At 40.2% G+C, this 19,285-nt stretch overlaps 1 pseudogene; it reads right to left on the bottom strand.

Annotated features, from left to right (window-relative positions):
• Positions 1–463: 463 nt before the first annotated feature.
• LOC138758411 (adhesion G protein-coupled receptor E1-like) overlaps positions 464–19,285 on the bottom strand; it is a 68,651-nt pseudogene continuing 49,829 nt past the window's right edge.

The following is a 19,285-nucleotide window of genomic DNA, read 5'->3' as shown; positions in this document are numbered from 1 at the left end:
TGGACCTCTTGCAGACATTTGATATGTTTCAGGTCAGGACCTTTTATTGAGGTACACCTCAGCCAAATATCCAGGCCCAAAACCTTGACCGACTATTGTTTTCCAAAGCCGATGAGCTCCCCCCACCCCTAGGTTATTTTTCTTTCTTTCTTTTCCAATCTTTTTATTATTATTATAATTTATAAACACATACAGTTCAAAGAGATATGAAAAATACATAGTAAATAATGAATTAATAGAGATATTAAACAATAATATTGCAGAATAAAAATATATCATAAAAATTTTTTTTAGATCAGTTTAGAGTATGAACTATCTCTAAAAAAAAGATATAATTAATAAAAATATATAAAAAAAGAGAGAAAAAAAACCCCAAAAAGGAAGAAAAGACAAATCTGAATTAAAATACCTACCGATATAGCTAAACCACGCCGATCACTCCGATCTCATCTAACAGCCCAATTATTATACATAATCATAAAAAGAAAACAGAGCCAGATCAATGTCAGAAATACAAATTCTCACAAATGAGTCTCTTTAAGATCGGTGACACGACAAGCTTTATTCACAAGTCTGCAGAGTTGGACTCAACCGGCTTCTTGCCAAGTCGAGCCCTGATACATACAGTGCATTGTTTTTTATACAATTTGCTTGTCCTTCGGCATCTCCACTACACTGCTTTAATTGGTTAGTTTTAGCAGAATCATCCTGATTACTGTTAGTCACGCACACCACGATCATTCATGACCTCTGCTCACACCAACTTCTGTTTTTCACTCTTTATCAATCTTTGGCTCCTGCATGTCTCTCTGTAGTTCAATTTGTTGCAAGTCTGTTGTAACATTTTCCAGCTAAACTCTAGTGGTTAGCCCCCTTTTATGACTAATCATCACATTTTAACTTAAACCCTTTTTGACCCAAATTCTCTATCTATGACAATCAACTCACCACAAATGAAAATATTGAATAAATGGTCACCAGGTGGTTATTTTTGTTCAGAAGTAGGAAGTGTTTATCTCTGCAGAAGGAATGCTTACCTGGCGATTAAAAACACAGTAAATCAGGAAAATAAACAGACCCTGGAGACTGTTGAGGACCGTGAATAAGTGAGAGAACAACATCGTGCTCTCATCGATTTGAAATATCCCGAAGATCCAGGGGCAGCCCAACACCAGCATTCGAGCAGCAGCCTTTAATGTTAGGGTTCTGGCCAAATGGAGAAAAAACAGGTTGATAAAAAGTAATAGAAACACAAAGTCTGCGGAGGCTGAAAACTTGAGCCAACGATTTGTCAATGGTTTGTCACTGTTTCGTAGTCGGGGACCTTCATCACGTCCTGACATTTTAAATCCTCCATCAATTCCTGCAACGATATGTCTGTTCTTGACTTTATCCACTGTCAGGGTCAGGTCAAACATAAATATGAGGACCATTAAATCATATTCCTCTTGGACAACCTTAAACCTAATGGCATGAACATTGATTTTTATAATTCTAGGTATTCCCTCCTCCCAAAAATCTGGTTCCACAGATCCAACTCTTCAGATTTCAGTTTTATTGTTAGAGTACACACATGACTTCACATATACCACCGAGATTCTTTTTCCTGTGGACGCAGCAGAATTACCACTAATTGGTAGTGCAAAAAAAACTGTACACAGCATAAAACATGTAAACAAAGAAATGTAAATAAACCAACTGTGCAATACAGAGAGAACAAAGAAAATCAATAACGTGTACAAATAAGTCCTTAAATGAGTTCCTGATTGAGTTTATCATTGAGGGGTCATGGTGGAGAGGTAGCAGCTGTTCCTAAACCTGTGGTGCGAGTCTTGTGGCACCTATACCTCTTCCCTGGTGGCAGCAGCGAGAACAGCGTGTACTAGGTGATGAGGGTCTTTGATGATTGCTGCTGCAATGTTCCCTGTGGATGTTCTTGACGGTGGGGTGGAGTTTGCATGTGATGTCCTGGGTTGTGGCCACTGTCATTTGCAGGGCTTTATACTCAGGAGTATTGTGTCCATGATGTAACTGGTCATCACACTTTCAACCCCACCACTTAGAAATTAGCCAGGGTTTCTGGTGTCATACCAAACCTCTGCAAACTCCTAAGGAAGTAGAGGTCCTGACATGTTTTCTTCACAATGCACTGGTGTGTTGGGTCCAGGAAAGATCCTTTGAGATAGTGACCCCCAAGAACCTAAATTTGTTCACCCTCTCCACCTCTGATCCTCCAATAATCTCCGGATTGTATACGTCTGGCTTTCTCTTCCTTAAGTAATCAATCAGCTTCTTAGTTTTCAGTGACATTGAATGCAAGGTTGTTGTTGGTGCACCATTCAGCCAAGTTTTCAACCTCCATCCTGTATGCTGATTCATGCCCATCCTTTATACAACCCACTACCATGTTGCTATGGGTTATGCATTAATATGACTTTAAAAGAGATAGATTGTGGGGGTTTAGTGTAGGTCACTTCACAAACAGAATTAACATTTCACAAAAGACATCTCATTTGAAATGCAAGAGCTAAGGATAAGCAAAGACTTCATGTCCATAGTGACCTTACAGAAACTTTGAAGAATGCCTATGGAGACTTCACAAGTAGGTGGACTGATGCTGTGGAGTAAATGGGCTATTGTTTTTAAAGCAACAGATGGCTGGCTCAGGAAACTGATTCTGCTGCTAGCAATCTGTCTGGTTCCAATTTGCTGTTCTAAGAGGGGGTTATGTGGTATTGCAAACAGAAAGAGAAAAAATGTGATTCTTTAAGAAGAAAGAGAGAGAGAGAGAGAGAACTGAGTTTCTGCAGTGGCTTTTGGAGGCTGCAACATGGCAAGCTTATTGAAAACCCCATTTTGAAGATGGTTGTGAGTTCTGAGTTCAGCCTGTTGAAAAACCTTATAGTCCTTACAAGAGGAAATGCCTGGCTCGAGTGTTTCTCCTAAAATAAGGGATACAAGAGGAAGAAGAGGTTATAATTTGGAAAACCCATGATGGTGCAAGTTTCTTCTGCAAGACACTGAAGTGGCTGATTAGAGGAAATCAGTTGTGTGTGTCCAATGAGCAACAAATCTCTTTCTGAAACCAACTAGAACCTTCCTGAGCAGTAACCATTTACCTTTAAGCAGCAGAACCTGGTGAAAATTCATAAATGTTAAATTTTGTGCACAGTATAAGAATTACATGATACCGGGGAGAAGTGAGAAGTGAGATTGGACTGTGAATCAAAGAACTTTCCTAAACATATACACATTACATACACATGCGCTTAGAATTAGAAGGGAATTAAGTTGTTAATAGTAATAAGTTAAAGTTTAATCCTGTTTTTATGTTTAAAGAAAATTAAAAGCAACTTTTGTTTAACCGTTTGTCTTGGTGAATTTCTATTGCTCCTGGGTTTTGGGGTCCTTTGGGCTCATAACAGCTCAGGAGAGTTCTTTACAGTTTCCATACTTAACCTAACCATGCTCCATGTGATCTCCTGAGCAGAACATTGTCTTATGTTGCACGATACACGAAAGGGCTGGAGAAACTCCGCAGATCATGCAGCGTCGATAGGGAGTAAAGGGTAACCAGCGTTTCGGGCCTGAGCCCTTCATCGAGGTGCAGACAAAAAGCAGGTGCCTGAATAAAAAGGTAGATGGAGGAGAGGAGAGGAGGGAGGAAGGGGCACTGGGAAGGGACAGGCTAACAGGTAAGATGCAGATAGGAGGGTAGAAGAGATAAAAAGACCTGTGTTTGTTATGATATTCAGTTTATTAAACTCTACCTAATCTTAAAAAAAAGACTGAGCAGCCTATCCTGAGAATTTATTAATAAAAATTTATCATTTAGTCTAAATCCAATAAAAAATATTGAAAAGGAGATTAAAAAGCTGAGGTGATGGGGGAGGGGTGGGAAGCTGAAGGAAAGGAGACACAGGAGTACCTTTTATATAAAGAAAAAATAATGGCGACTGTTAAGGCGGAGATTTGCTGCCTCTATAAATTTGTTTTCTTTCTGTAATGCACAGTTTGTTTACATTTCCCTACAGGTAGTCCCCGACTTACATTCCAGCACACCCGGTGTAAGTCGAAAAAATAGTACAATCATAAAAGAATACTGCACCTACCATTTGTATAATTAAATGTTGAATTCACTATGTTGAATGCAGAGACTGCAAGCGTGGTTGAGTCAGCGTCACGAGAGAGTTGTGTGCTGCATATCACAACAGCGGGGACACATCAGAACTCGAAAGTACGAATTAAAACCATCATAACTTTGAGAATTTGTAAGTTGGACCATCGTAAATCGGGGACCATCTGTATTTGTTTACACACGTAAATTGTGTACAGTTTGTTTCAATTTTAACTTGTTGACTTGTGTATGTTGGGTACAGTTTTTTCCCAACTGCCAATAAGTGGTAATTCTGCCTGGCCCGCAGAAAAAAGAATTTCAGGGTTGTTTTGATGCCATGTATGTACCATGAAAATAAATCTGAAATTTGAATCTGAGATTTATGATCTCTTTTTCTATCTTGGCATTTATGCAATTTAAATGTTTACTATTATGGTCAAGTAAGAATTTCAGATAATCTCTGCATTGTATTTGTGTGTATGAAAAACTCACACTGACATTGTATTCTTTTGCAATTCCTGTATTTGACGGCAATATAGTACACCCTCTTTCCCCCCCAAAAAAGCCTCAAAAACCACCCCAGGTCCTATATGCGAAGATGACATTTTGGTGCTGCCATTTTGGAAGATGGTGACAGGAGAGCACTCAAACTACTCACCCGTGGTTTCTGGCATTGCCGCCACTCATTTCCCATAGTAAGGGCGCACTCTCACCCTCCTTCCTGCCTAGCAACTCTATCTCTCCACCCCCTCCCGTCGCTTACTATCTCCACAGTGCTTTGACGGGAGCGCTGGGCCTTGACGATCAGGCTTTGTTCAATGAGCATAACACCCTGAATAGATTGAATGAGGCACGGCGCAGGTGCCACCCACCCCCATGCCTCAATCAGTTTGCTCGGGGGTCCCCTTGCTTGCCGTCTCCCACAGTGCTTTGAGGAGAGTGCTGGGCCTCGATCAGGCTCATCAAACAAAACCTGATCATCAAGCGAGCGATGGGAGGGAGGGAGGGAAGGAGTGATGGGGCCCCAAGCAAATTGAATGAGGTAAATACACTAAAACAATATTTTTCTGAAATCTCACTTTGGTGATATGTAATTACATAACTAGGGCACCAGGGGTCATCCTGGTGACCTTGTATATAAAGCAGTCCAGAGCTACAGTCCGATGTTTCAGGCCTGAGGCCTTCTTCAAGGAATAAGCAAAGAACAGGAATGCTCAGAATAAAGACAGCGCTGGCTGGGGGAGGAGTCCAGACCAACAAAAGGTGTTAATTGGATATGATAAGGGGAGAAATGAGTATTGATTTGGTCTGTGTGAAAGAAGGCGGAGTGAAAAGGGAGAGAGTCAGAGCTGGTATGGGGGTGGTGGGTCTGTTGAATGAAAGCCAGCTAAGTCTATTTTTAAAAAAATTTTTGCTCAGAGAGTAGTCGGCGCCTGGAACATAAGACACAGGGGCAGAAATAGGCTATTCAGCTCATCAAGTCCGCCCCACCATTTAATCATGAGCTGATCTATTTTCCCACTCAGCCCCACTGCCCGGCCTTCTCCCCATCACTGTTGTTGGCCTGGTTAATCAAGAACCTACCAATCTCCCCCTTAAATACACCCCAATGATCTGGCCTCCACAACCTCCCATAACAACAAATTACACCACCCTCTGTTCTAAGTGGACGCCCTTCAATCCTGAAGTTGTGCCCTCTTGTCCTAGACTCTCACACAATGGGAAACAATCTTTCCACATCTATTCTGCCCAGGCCTTTCAACTTTTGAAATGTTTCAATGAGATCGCCCCTTCATTCTTCAAAGTTCCAATGAATACAGGCCTAGAACCTAGAGCTGTCCAACAGCCCTCATATGATAACCCTTTAATTCCAGAATCATCCCAGTAAACTTCCTCTCAACTCTCTCCAATGTCAGCACATTCTTTCTTCAACGAGGAGCCCAAAACTACTCACAATGGAAGTGGTGGAAGCGGGTACAATAGCACATTTTAGAAGTGTTTAGACAGACCCAGGAACAACCAGGAAAGGGAGAGATATCAAATCTGTCCAGGGATTAAATTTGGCATCAATATCAGTATAGTTGGTGGACTGGTAGGTCTGTCCCAATGCTGTGTGGTTTGTGTACCCGGTTTCTGAGATCTTCGACACATTCTTGTTGCGTGAATTGAAATGGTGTTGCAGGTAGATGAGTGTGGAAATTAACAGCACCGTGTTGACCTGGAAAGGAAGAGAAACAGTTTCCTAAGGAAGGTGGAGTTGGCACTCTCCAACCGCATGTGAAATTCTCCTTCGTATCTTTCTCTCTCACTGCCAAATTGTACTTTCTCTGCTCTGTAGACCCAACCCCCATACTTTGTCAAAGACTTTACAGGCCCTTCTGGCTCACAAGCCTGTACCACCCAAATGCACAAAATTAACCTACAACCCCCAGAACGTTTTGAAGAATGCACCTGGGGAAAACTCACAAAGACACGGGGAGAATGTACAAACTCCTTACAGACAGCGTGGGATTTTAAACCAGGTCGCTGCCACTGTAACAGAATTGCACTAACCGCTACGCTAACTGTGCCGCCCTGTTTTGCCAACTGCACCCCCCCCATTCTTACTCAACGTTCTCCTTTCATATACTATGGGCTGGAAAATCCACTGGTCTTTATAGCATTATCCTTCCATAACCCAGGGAAACTCAGGAGAAGAATTAACTGGGAGCCACTAACCCTTCCACCATAGGGGTAGGGAAGGGGGTTGTCTGTGACTTAGGAACTCCATCCCAGAAGATCAGGAAGCCTTTGCCCAGTTTCCCTACCTCCCCCTTCCATCCAGCCCTGAATCCCACAACGTGACCACTTTGCTTCTTGGGTTCTCTTTAGTGGGCAACCGGCAAGATCCAAATCCAAGCAGTTTCTCCAACCTGGTCAGTGTTAAATGAAAGGACAATCGAGGAAATAGAAAGGCATGCTTTAAAAAGTTCTCCTCTTCAAAGGGAGTTCTGTTAGAGTCTGCCTCTCTGCCTCCCCTTTGAACTCCCTGCTGCTCTCAAGCTCTAAGCCTATCAAGGCCTTTTTTTGCCCTTTGTTCCTCCCCCCTGTCATTTCTTCCCTCCAACCCCAGCCTTTTTGTTCAGGGGCCTACCTGCTTTTTTACTCGATGAATGGCTCAGGCCTGAAATGTTGGTTTTATACCTTTACCTCCTGTGGACGTTGAACAACCTGCTGAATTCCTTCAGCATTTTTGTATTTTTACTATTTTAATAACAGGAACTTACATTTGGATCAGACAATAACCTCCAACAGTGAAACATCTGCATCAAATTTGCAGATGATTCAACAGTGGTTGGCTTGAACGGCAACACATATCTCGTGATATGGTGCGAGAGTAACAACCTGAGTCTCAACGTGGACAAGACGAGGGAAATGATCATGGACCTCAGGAGAATCAGGAATGACCACCCTCCACTACACATCAACACCTCTGTAGTAGAGAGAGTGGAGGGCACCAAGTTCCTTGGAGTTCACTTAATTAGTGACCTATCACTGACACTCAGCATCTCCTCACTTGTTAGGAAGGTGCAACTGCAACTGCACTTCCTGAGAAGATGGAAGTGGTGCATCCTGGCTGGCTGATTGACAGTGTGGTATGGTTGCTGCAGAGAAATGGATCAGACGCAGGACCATAAGAGTAGCAGAGAGGACCGCTGGAGTCTCCCGTCACCCTATCGACATGATCTACTGGGATTGTTGTCTGAAGAGGGCAGGCAAAATCATTGAGGACCCCTTCTATGCCCACACACAGCATCTTTCAGCTGCTTCCATCGGGGAAAGGGATCCAGGAGGATCAGAGCCAGCACCACCAGGCTGAGGAATAGCTTCTTCCCACGGGCAGGGAGAATGCTGAATGACCAAAGGAACCGCTCACACTCACCCTCCAAGACTCAGTCACGAAAGAATTTTTATTTATTTGTTTCGACGAATACTTGTCCTGTGTTTATATTGTTTGTGTGTGTTTTATGACTGGTTGGGTGTCTTCATGTTTTGTACTTGTTCAATCAGATGACAATAAACTTGATTTACTTGATATTTGCATCTGGAAGCCTGCTCAAAACTCAAGCACGAGGTGAACGAGACCAAGGGGATACCGACATGAATTGGCCAATGCACCCATGGTTTGAAGAGTCAGAGACAACTGAGAGGAACTGTCCAGGATGTGTAAACTGGGTACATACCTCCTGTTAATCATGGGGCTGGCGTTTAGATTCCACATGGTTGGAATTAAGGCTCAGGGGCTGAAAGAAACAGCTCAGGGGCTGGTCAGGCAACAAAGGCCACCACTCAGATCAGAGGTGGTGATTGACACACACCCAAGGGTCAAGTTCAAATATGTTACTTTATTCATTAAATTTGTAGTGGAAGACTTTAATCTTTCTCGCTTTCCACCAGTGATGTCCAAGGGGTTACTACATAGGGCTCATCCCTCAAAAGGTAGAGGACTCAAGGCTGTGTTCCTCACCCACAGCCCCCCTTGCATTGGCTGCACAGAGCTACCAAGCTCACTCTTCTCCTTTCTGGGGCCAGCGAGAACAGAGTGATACCTAGCCTTTTGTGGAGCTTGATCCCATAGAGGACATCATGCAGCCAACCGCAGATGCCTGCAGGCAAATTGATTGACGAGTGACAGCCCCAGCCTGGATTCACAGCATCAAAGAAAGAAATAAGAAGCTTACCACAATGATGAAACAGACTGGGCCTTGGAAACTCCAGTTAAACCCCAACTCGAGTGTCAGCCAGCAGCTGTGAGGGCGACAGAGTTTGGTTACTGAGTGTTACTCGGCTCACGAAATACTTCTGCAACATCGGCTGCCACATGATGCAGAAAAGCGAATAAGATCCCAGGAAACAGCAGTGTGCTGACAACCATTGGCTGTGACCATTGATATGAATGTGGGGTGGTGGGGTGTTCACCACACAATGGAGTCTATGTGCTGCATTCTAATAAGATACAGAGTTACAGAGAGAATCAGAGAGAGACAGTAGGACTGATGATATTGCTCTACTGGGTTCCAGCATGGATCCTATTGAACAAATGGCCTCTTCTTTAGAATTCTATTACATATACATTTAATTTTTTTTTTCAGATTCTATTTATAATTTACACCCCTGCTGCCCAATTACACCCAAATTGACCTACAGCCCTGTACATTTTGGAGAAACCTGAGAACATAGGGAAAACCCAGGCAGGTTCAGGGAGAACATATAAACTCCTTACAGATATCATGGGATTCAAACCATGGTCACTGGCACTGTAATAGCTATGCTACCCATGCCATACACTTATTAAAAACAGAAATGCTGGAGGAACTCGACGGTCTTTCAGCATCCATAGGATTTGACAAAGATATATTGCCGATATTTTGAGCCCGAGCCCTACTTCAAAGGATAAACAGAAAGAGGCAACGGTAAATTCAACTGTGATTTTTTAAAAAATCAATCAATCCAGTTTCTTGTTTTCCTTCAGATGTATATAACTTTTATAAAATGAATAAAATTCATCATTAATCTCACGAGGTTTATAAGTAATAAGAGAATTCTGTCTAACAGTATTAAAAGTCCTTGATATCTGTTCTTTCTTTAATTGCCATGCCAATACCTTATGTGCTTTCTCTCCCCATTCGTAATACCGTTGTTTAGTCCTATTAATCACACATTCAAATTGATAAGATTGCAAAGTATTATATTCCAATTTCAGCCTAGATAATTCTATTTTCCAATCTTCTGTAGCATCTTTCTGAAATTCCTTTTCTAACTCATCAATCTGTTTCTCTAATTCAAGACTCTGATTTAATCAATTCTTTTTTATTTTAGAAGTATAACTAATTATTTGTCCTCTCAAATAGGCTTTCATAGCATCCTATAATACAAACTTACTTTGAACAGAATTAGAATTTTCTTTAAAAAAATTAATTTGTTCCTTATTTTTAACAACATTTTATTAAATCTCCAAAGATAAGCTATTTGAATTTTCTCAGAAGTTTCATATGTAAAATATTACAGAGAATGATCTGAAATCACCCTACTTTTATATTCTGCTCCTTGTATTTTCCCTTGTAAATGTGCCGATACTAAAAAGAAGTCAATCCTTGAAAACAATTCACGTCTAGATGAATAAAAGGAAAAATCTTTCTCTGTCGGATTAAGACGTCTTCAAATATTTACTAAATTAAGATCTTTCATCAACGCTTGGACCTGGATTGCCATCTTAGAATTTTTAACTTTCTTCAGAGATTTATCTAATAAAGGTTCCAAAACACAATTAAAATCACCAGCAACTAAAATATTATCATTAGCTTGACCCAAACATAAAAATGCATCCGAAATAAATACTTCACCATCTGCATTTGGAGCATAAATATTAAGTAAAGTTCAAAATTCACTAAAAATCTTACAAATCACTTTAAGAATACATCCTGCCTTTTCCTCCATTCATTGTAATTCAAGAGATAAATTTTTATGTATCAAAATTGCTACACCTTTAGCTCTAGAATTAAATTAAGAAGAGTATACATGCCCAACCCAATCCCTTTTTAATTTCATGCTTTCCTTCACATTCAAATGTTTCTTGTAAAAAGGCAATTTTAATTTTCTTAATATATGCCAAGACTCGCTTACGTTTAATCAGACTATTTAATCCTCAAACATTAAAAGTAGCTTTGACATATCTACTATTGTTACTAAATACCAAGAATATCCTTATATAAAAACTCAAATCAACATATATAGGCCCTCCAATAATAAAAAATATCACAAAAACTAAAAATTTTAAAAAAAGAAAAAAATGAAGAAAAAGGAAAAAAAAAGAAAATCCCCCCCCCAAAAAAACTACCAAAAGATAGTAATCCCCTCAACAAAAATTGGGTGTGGGTCACCCACCAGTGGCTGATGACTAGTAAAGAACTTGGTGCAAATCTCTCCCTCCCCAGCCAAACAATCAGTAACATCAAAATATCATAATAACAAAAGAAAAATAGAAAAAAAATTCTTCTTTTCATCCAAAAGACTCCAATCTCAAAGATCCCATTTCGGAAGGAGGTAGACTCTTTCCATTCCCATTTTTCCCATTTGTGCCATTTCTTCCATTTCCAGAGCTACCAAATTTTTATTTAGAAGATAATGGTGGACTACGTCTTTGTCCTCTTATATCTGGCAATGAGTCAGCAAAAATCATTGCTTCACAATCAGATTCAAAAAACCGAAATTGATAGTCTCCGTAAAACTCCTTCAACACTGCAGGGTATCGAAAAGCAGACTTATAACCTTTACACCACAAAACTTCTTTAACTGGATTGAATCGACGTCGACGTTGAATGACATCTTGACTCAGATCAGGATTAAAAAAAGACTCTGGTATTCTGAATCAACAATGGGGTTTGTCATTGTCTCGCATTTTGTACTGCAAGTCGAAGTATTGCTTCTCTATCCAAATAACTCAAACATCGAATTATTACCAGTCTCAGTGGTTGACCAGATGAGAGTATTCTTCTTAAAGCTCTATGGGCTCTTTCCAGTGCCAATCCCCCAGAGAAAAATTCTTGCCCTAATATTTGCAGAATCCAGTCTTTAAAAACACAAAGAGGATCTTGCCTTCTATACCTCTGGCAAACCAACAATTTTCACATTATTCCTTCTGCTTTGATTTTCCAAATAATCTTTTGCTTTCTAGCTCCTTCTCAGGATTTCCTAATTCTATGACTGATTTTTCCACCTTCAACACTTTTTCTGTGTTAGAAATCACTTGTTGTTAACAGTCCAAAAAAGCAGTCTGAAATTTTTTAAATTCTTCATAAGATGCATCCACACATGTCTTAACCATATTTAATTCTGAACTTATACCAGCATTCATTTGAACCATTTCATTCATTTGAGATGTCAACAAAGGTTTTATAACAGCTTGAATAATTCTATTCAATTGCATACACTGTGAGTCAGTAAAGCTCAGCTCTGCTCTCTCTGACATAGTGGCAGAACAGGTAACTGCTGAAACTCAACAGAAGTCATTTTAAAAGTTTTACTGCGGGTCTGGACTCCCAGCGATGGCACCCTGACTTCCTCAGGGGGTCGCCGCTGGTTTCTCCCCGCATCTTGCTGTTTTCTCATCAATTCACGAAGAAAAACAATTTCTTCAGATTGAAATGCTACCTGATGGAGATATACAGGAGTTAGAAGAACAATTTACTGATTCGAAAATGGCTATGCTGAAAATGCCGAACGGTAAATCGCCTGGTGATGATGGATTTCTGGTTGCATTTTATAACATTTTTATAATGATTTATCTACAGTGTTTGGGGATGTATTACGTCAAGTTGGAGAACATTATGATTTACCTGAGTCTTGTTCTAGTGCTTTAATTACAGTAATTCCTAAAAAGGATAGAGATCCTTTGAAGGTATCTTCATATAGGCTAATTTCATTGTTAAATGTAGATTATAAAATAATAGCTAAAATATTAGCGAATAGACTGGCTAAATTTTACCAAAATTGATTCATATTGATCAAACAGGTTTTATAAAGAATGGATATGCTTCAGATAACATTTTGTGAGTGATTAGTTTGATTAATTTATTTCGACAATCTTTAGATCATCCGATGATGATATCCTTAGATGCAGAAAAGCATTTGATAGAGTTGAATGGAATTTTTTGTTTAAAGTTTTGGAGAAATTTAAGTTTGGTCCTTCTTTTATTGGTTGGATTAGGGCTCTATATAGTAAACCGGTAGCTAGAGTAATGACGAATGGTTTGATTTCAGAATCTTTTAAGTTAACTCGATCAACTCATCAAGGTTCTCCTTTATCACCAGCTTTGTGGGCGTTAGTGATTGATCCTTTAGAAGAGTTGATAAGACAAAATACACAGATAAAAGGTATGAAAGTTTTAGATGAGTATAAAATTAATTTATTTGCTGTTGACGTATTGGTGTATTTAATAAACCCAACTTGGTTACTTTTGCATATGAAGGACTGTTTAATACAATATGGATGTCTTTCTCGATATAAAGTTAATTGGGAAAAAAGTGAAATATTACCGGTAAGTGAAGGAGGGGATTATTCAGTTTATAAGAATATTATTAATTTGAAATGGACTGATCGAATTAAATATGTGGGTATAATTTTGAATGTTAATTATCAATCTTTACATAAATTAAATTATGTTCCATGAATGAAAAAAATTAAAACTGATTTGATTAAATGGAAAGATTTACCTATTAATTTAATGGGAAGGATAAATACAATTAAGATGAATATCTTTCCGCGTAAACAATATTTGTTTCAATCTATTCCGTATTTACTTGATAAAATTTTTTTTCGAGATTTAAATAGAATGGTTAGGGATTTTTTATGGAGGGGTAAATTTTCGAGAGTAGCTTTGAATAAATTAACTTGGAAATATGAGTTAGGGGGATTACGTTTACCATATTTTCAAAATTATTATGAGGCAGCCCAACTTAAATTTATTAGTTCATTGATAGATTTGGTACAGCCTCCCAGTTGGGTTAAAATTGAGATGGCAAGTATTTCTGAATTTGAAATATATCAGTTTTTGTTTAGGTGGAATATGAATTTGTTACAACAATATAATGTGCCTATACTAAAACATTTCATGAAGTTATGGATAAAGAAAAATAAAATGATTTTATTGGCTTTGACTCTGTTGTATAATAATCAACTTATTTCTTTTTCATTACATAATCCAAGTTTATTGCATTGGAGATTTAAAGGTGTGAAAAATTTGGGGGAATTGCTTTAAAGAGGGTAAATTTTTATCTTTTAATCAGATGAGGGAAGATTTTGGCATTGATAAGAATTCTTTATTTCTTTATTATCAAATTTGATCTTTGGTAAAATGTATGTTTGGTAGAGAGATGATTTTACCTAAAATGACTAAATTTGAGACTTTTCTTATGAAGGTACCAGAGAAGGGTTATATTTCATTTATGTATCAAATATTATAGGATGGTATGGATAAAAAAGGTTGGGATAGATCTAGAATTAAATGGGAAGCAGATATTGATTTTATTTTTTCTGAAGAGGATTGGTTAGATATCTGTTATGATAGTGTAACTAGATTGATAAATGCACGTTATGCAATGATTAATTACAATTATTTACATCAATTATATTCAACACTTGAAAAATTAAAAAAATATGGTTTTAATGAATCAGATTTGTGTTTTAGATGTGTTGATACGGTTGGAATTTTTTTTCATGCTGTTTGGTCATGTATACATATACAATCTTTTTGGAAGAAAATTCAATCATTTTTAGAATATCTGTATAAGATTAAAATAGTTTTAGATCCAACAGTATTTTTATTGGGTAGTTTACAACCTCTGAAAGGTTTGGGATTAGATAAGTTTCAGCTTTAGCTTTATCCGTAGTGAATAAATGTATTGCTAGTATGTGGAAAGATACAAATATGATTGATATTAATAGATGGCATAATGAGATGAAATATTGTTTAATAAAGGATAAAATTACGTATGTTTTGCATGATAATTATAATTTTTTTATTAATAAGTGGTTGTTATACTTGGAATAATTACATTGATTAGATTTTAATATGTATATTTTTAACTTTTTTAAAAATATTCTTTCTTTTTTTCTTTTTTTAATGGCTCTCCTTAGGAGAGTTGGCTGAAGGGGGGGATGTTTTCTTTTTTTATATCTATATAGATATAAAAAAAGTTCATGTTTAATTGCTGTATATGTCGTATATTATTTGTTTTTTTGAACGAATAAATAAAGTTTAAAAAAAAGAATGAGGCAAGGGCAGGAAATCTCAGAATCCAGACAGGACTGGTTAGAAGGGGATTGGAGGGGAAAGGAATCCAGACCATCAAAAAGTTGTTACTTGGATATGATAAGGGGAGAGGTGAGAATTTATTACCTCTGGGGGAAAGGGAGAGACAGAGCTGGAGGGGGTGGAGGCGACAGGGGAAAGGAGGGATGGGGGCGGGTTAATGAAAGCCAGAAAAGTTAATATTAATGCCATCCGGTTGGTGGTTGATTTCCTCCAGTTTTTACTACAGTCACTGGGTCTGCAGACTTTCGAGTTCCACTCACATGTTGTTATTGTTAAATTACTCACCGCGTTTTTGTTCCGTAGCCTCTGACAAATACAGCTGCCGAGATAATGACTATCGCAGCAGGCACTGTGTAACTGGAAATGTACAGATATTTTTGGTTGATGATGTGCGTACGAGTATAATTTGTGACTGTGAGGTGCCTGGACATAATGAAGAGCTGCAGACTGTCCAAGAACATCCAGGCGAAGACCACAAGAAAGAGGTAATGCAGAGATCCTGCAATCAGGGCACACACCACCTAAAGGAAACAGCAGCACAATGGTTAGAGCAGAGTGGCCAACATTGGGCAAAGGCCGAGTGCCGTCATAGACAGGCACACAGGCAGGAACATTGAGATGGGTCAGACACCTGCAGAGAAACTGATGAAAGCGAGCAGGAAGTCAGTAAAAAGATAAATTCTTCAAAAAATGAGGGGAAGAAGAAAAAAGAACAGGAGGAGATCGGGGGAAAGGGCAGAGAGAGCCACAGTTAGCACACCAGCGACATGGTTTCTAATCCAGCGCTGTCTGTAAAGAGTTTGCACATTCTCCCTGTGTCTGTGTGGATTTTCTCCTGGGTGCTCCGGTTTCCTCCCACCGTTCAAAACATACAGGGGCTGTAGGTCTTGTGGGTGTAATTGGGCAGGACGGACTCATAGGCTCAAAGAGACTGTTACCGTGCTGCATGTTTACATTTTCAATTTAAAGCCCTGACAGGAAAAGGAGGGGAAGGGGTAGGGGGTGCTGGAGGAAGGGCTGAGGGAAAGAGAGATTGAGGAAGAGGCTGACTGGGAGTCTGATAATGTATTGTTCCTCTATGTTTGGCCTCAAACTGGCAGTATATGAGGCCATGGACGGTCATGTCAGGCCATGGAGAGAATCAACAGGTCAAACATGTACAGGTCGAACTTCTCTATAATCTGGCCTCGTTGGGACCCGGCCATTGCTAGACCACAGAAAATAGCTGTCAAATGTTCGGTAGGTGCCTTGATCAAACCCATTTTCTGAGCTAAAAGGATCAACTAATTCACAAATCAAATCGCGGTTAGGTAAAGGTTAAATTTAGAATGTGACCTACTTTAATCTACCGTAAGACAGTCAGAGAGTCGCACCTTTGTCCAGTACCCCTCACAGAAACCTACAGCACCTGCTGTTCCTCGGTGGTCTCCCCTTCAAGTACTGACCAGTCCTGTGCCTGCTTAGCTTCTGAGATTAGACCATCTCAGGCACATTCAGGCTCTTTGGCTTTTTCAGGATTCTTATCACAACACCTTTACAGTGCCAGCGATCGGGACCACAGTTTGAATCCCATGCTGTCTGTAAGGAGTTTGTGCCTGCGACGGGTGTTGCACCATTAAAGTTGGCGGACCACAGAGCGCTGGATTTAAGAGGTTCAACAAAGATAAAGATACATAAGCATCATTTTGGGCTTGGGCCCTTCTTCAAGGTGTTAGCAAAATTAGGGCAGTGGGAGGAGCACAGCTCCACAGACAGGTGATAATAGATGGATAAGGAAGTGAGGGCACGGTAGCAAACAGAAGGTGGGGGTGGCTCTGTGAATGAAGAGGGGAGGAGGTGGAGAGCTGCAGGAAAGAAGACAGAAGGATATGGGGAAGAAAGGGAGAACATGGAGTAGGCTAGAAGGAATCAGAGAAGTTGACATTAAGTTGATGTGTACCCAGATGGTAATTTTGGGGAAGGGGGTGTGGATGGAATTGATGAACTGCGACCGGGAGATCCTAGGTGTTCCGGTGGACAGAGCAGAGACATTGATGAAAGCAAGCAGGAAGTCAGTAAAAAGATAAATTCTTCAAAAAAATGAGGGGGAAGAAGAAAAAAAGAATAGGAGGTGATTGGGGGAAAGGGCAAAGAGAGCCACAGTTAGCACAAATCTACTACAACACCAGCAACATGGTTTTGAATCCAGCGCTGTCTGTAAGGAGTTTGCACATTCTCCCTGTGTCTGCGTGGGCACTGCAGCACAGATTCCTTACCGGGTGTTTCATTCACATTCCAATCAGAAAGATGAAGTCTGCGATGAAGAGGGTTAAGCTCAGGTGCTTGTGGAGGATAGTGTTGGCATTCTGGATAGAACGACACTTGATAAATATGGCGATGGAGGCACCGAGACAGATCAGGGAGATGATGAGGCCGATGTAGGTGATCATCTCCAAGTGTTTGTCTTCTTACAACAAAGACATAGTGGGATACTAAGAATGATAAGACTGACATGATGTGGTCTGCCCCCTCTGCGTCTCTTCTCCTCCACATGCGTCCCCCTCTCATCCCTCCACAACCCCCTTTATCAGCTTCACTCCACCTCTACTTCAAATCCCTGGGTGTCAACATCTCTGAGGATCTGTCCTGGAGCCTCCATATCAATGCAATCATGAAGTCTCGGCAGTGGGGTTTGAGGAGATTCGGTATGTTACCAAAGACTCTTGAAAACTTCTACAGGTGTACTATGGAGAGCATTTTGGCTCATTGCATCACTGTCTGGTATGGAGGTCCCAATGCACAGGACAGGAAAAACCTTGTCCTGCAACCTCACGGGCACCAGTCATCTCTTCATCGAGGACATCAACAAGAGCCAGTGTCTTATGAAAGCAGCCTCTATCCTTGTACGACATTGAAAACACTGGCAAATTTCTATAGATGTGTGGTGGGAAGTGTGCTGACCAGCTGCATCATGATCTGGTATGGGAGGATCAATACACCTGAGCGTAAAGCCCTGCAAAAGGGAATGGATACAGCCGAGGACATCACAAGCAAAACCCTCCCCACCATCGAGAACACCTACAGGGAACGCTGCTGTCGGAATGCATGAGCAATCATCGAGGATCCACACCACCCACCACACGCTCTGTTCTCACTGCTGCCATCAGGAAAGAGGTATCGGAGCCTCAAGACTCACACCCCCTCACAATCAGACTCGTCCACGACAAACTCATTTAAGAATTTTTAAAATTTTCTTTATTGCACAGTTTGTTTACTTTATTTGTTTACATGTGTACATTCTTCTACGCACTACCAATAAGTGGTAATTCTGCCTGGGCCCCAGGATAAAGGAATCTCAGGATTATACGTGATATCATGTATGTGCTCTAGCAATAAATTTGAAATCTGAAATCAGGTTATGGCTTTATGCCCTCGAATGTTGACAGTAAATCTGAAATCTGGTCTCCTGATTTGCATAGAGGGATGTGATGGCAGGAACTAGAATTTGGGTTTCCTACCTTCATTGAATGGGGGATTGAGTATAAAACACAAAAATGCCGGATAAACTCAGCAGGTCATGCAGCGTTCTTTGTGCAGCAAAGATGCATAACCAACATTTCAGGCCTGAGCCCTTCATCAAGGTATGAGCAAAAAGCAGGCAGGCGCAGAATAAAATGGAGGGGCAGGTCCGGGTGGGGCGAAGAAGTAAAGGCGAGTCATTGGTGGATATGGTTGGGAGGACAGAAGAGCAAAGAGCTGAGAATGTGATTGGGGGAGGGATGTCTATCATGAGTCTATCAGCAAATCATTGAGGAAGGAAGGAGGGTGCCCATTTGATAACCCAGAAGTTGCCACCATGCAGGGCTACCCCATAGAGTCTAGGCAGCAAATCTCAGAAGTTCAATAAGGGATATTAATATCTAGTCCTTCATAATATACCTCCAGATTCTGAGCCCCTCATATTCAACATCTCAGTATCTGCTGAACTGCCACACTGTATCTGATGTTCAAGAAATCTCAATCCCTTATTAATTTTAATTTTAGAGATTCAGTACAGTAACAATACCCCAATTAACCTACAGACCCCATAGGTTTCACCCCACCCTTCAAAAACATACCCAGTCATAGGGAGAACTGTACTCCTTGCAGATTCAAACCCAGGTCAAGGGCATTGTATTAGCATTGTGCTAACCTCTACGCTATCCGTGCCGTCCTCCAATGTTCAGGATCTCTGGACCCCAATTTGCTGATATTTTGGAGCCACGGTGGCTGCAAGTCTTTGATATTCCCGTCTCTGTTATTCCAGAAAGGCTTTCATATTTTCTGATCTTGCAGA

Source organism: Narcine bancroftii, chromosome 3, assembly GCF_036971445.1.
Source record: "Narcine bancroftii isolate sNarBan1 chromosome 3, sNarBan1.hap1, whole genome shotgun sequence".
NCBI classification, from domain to species: domain Eukaryota; kingdom Metazoa; phylum Chordata; class Chondrichthyes; order Torpediniformes; family Narcinidae; genus Narcine; species Narcine bancroftii.
The sequence above is the reverse complement of the archived record's forward strand: the minus strand, read 5'-3'. Positions and strand labels throughout refer to the sequence as shown.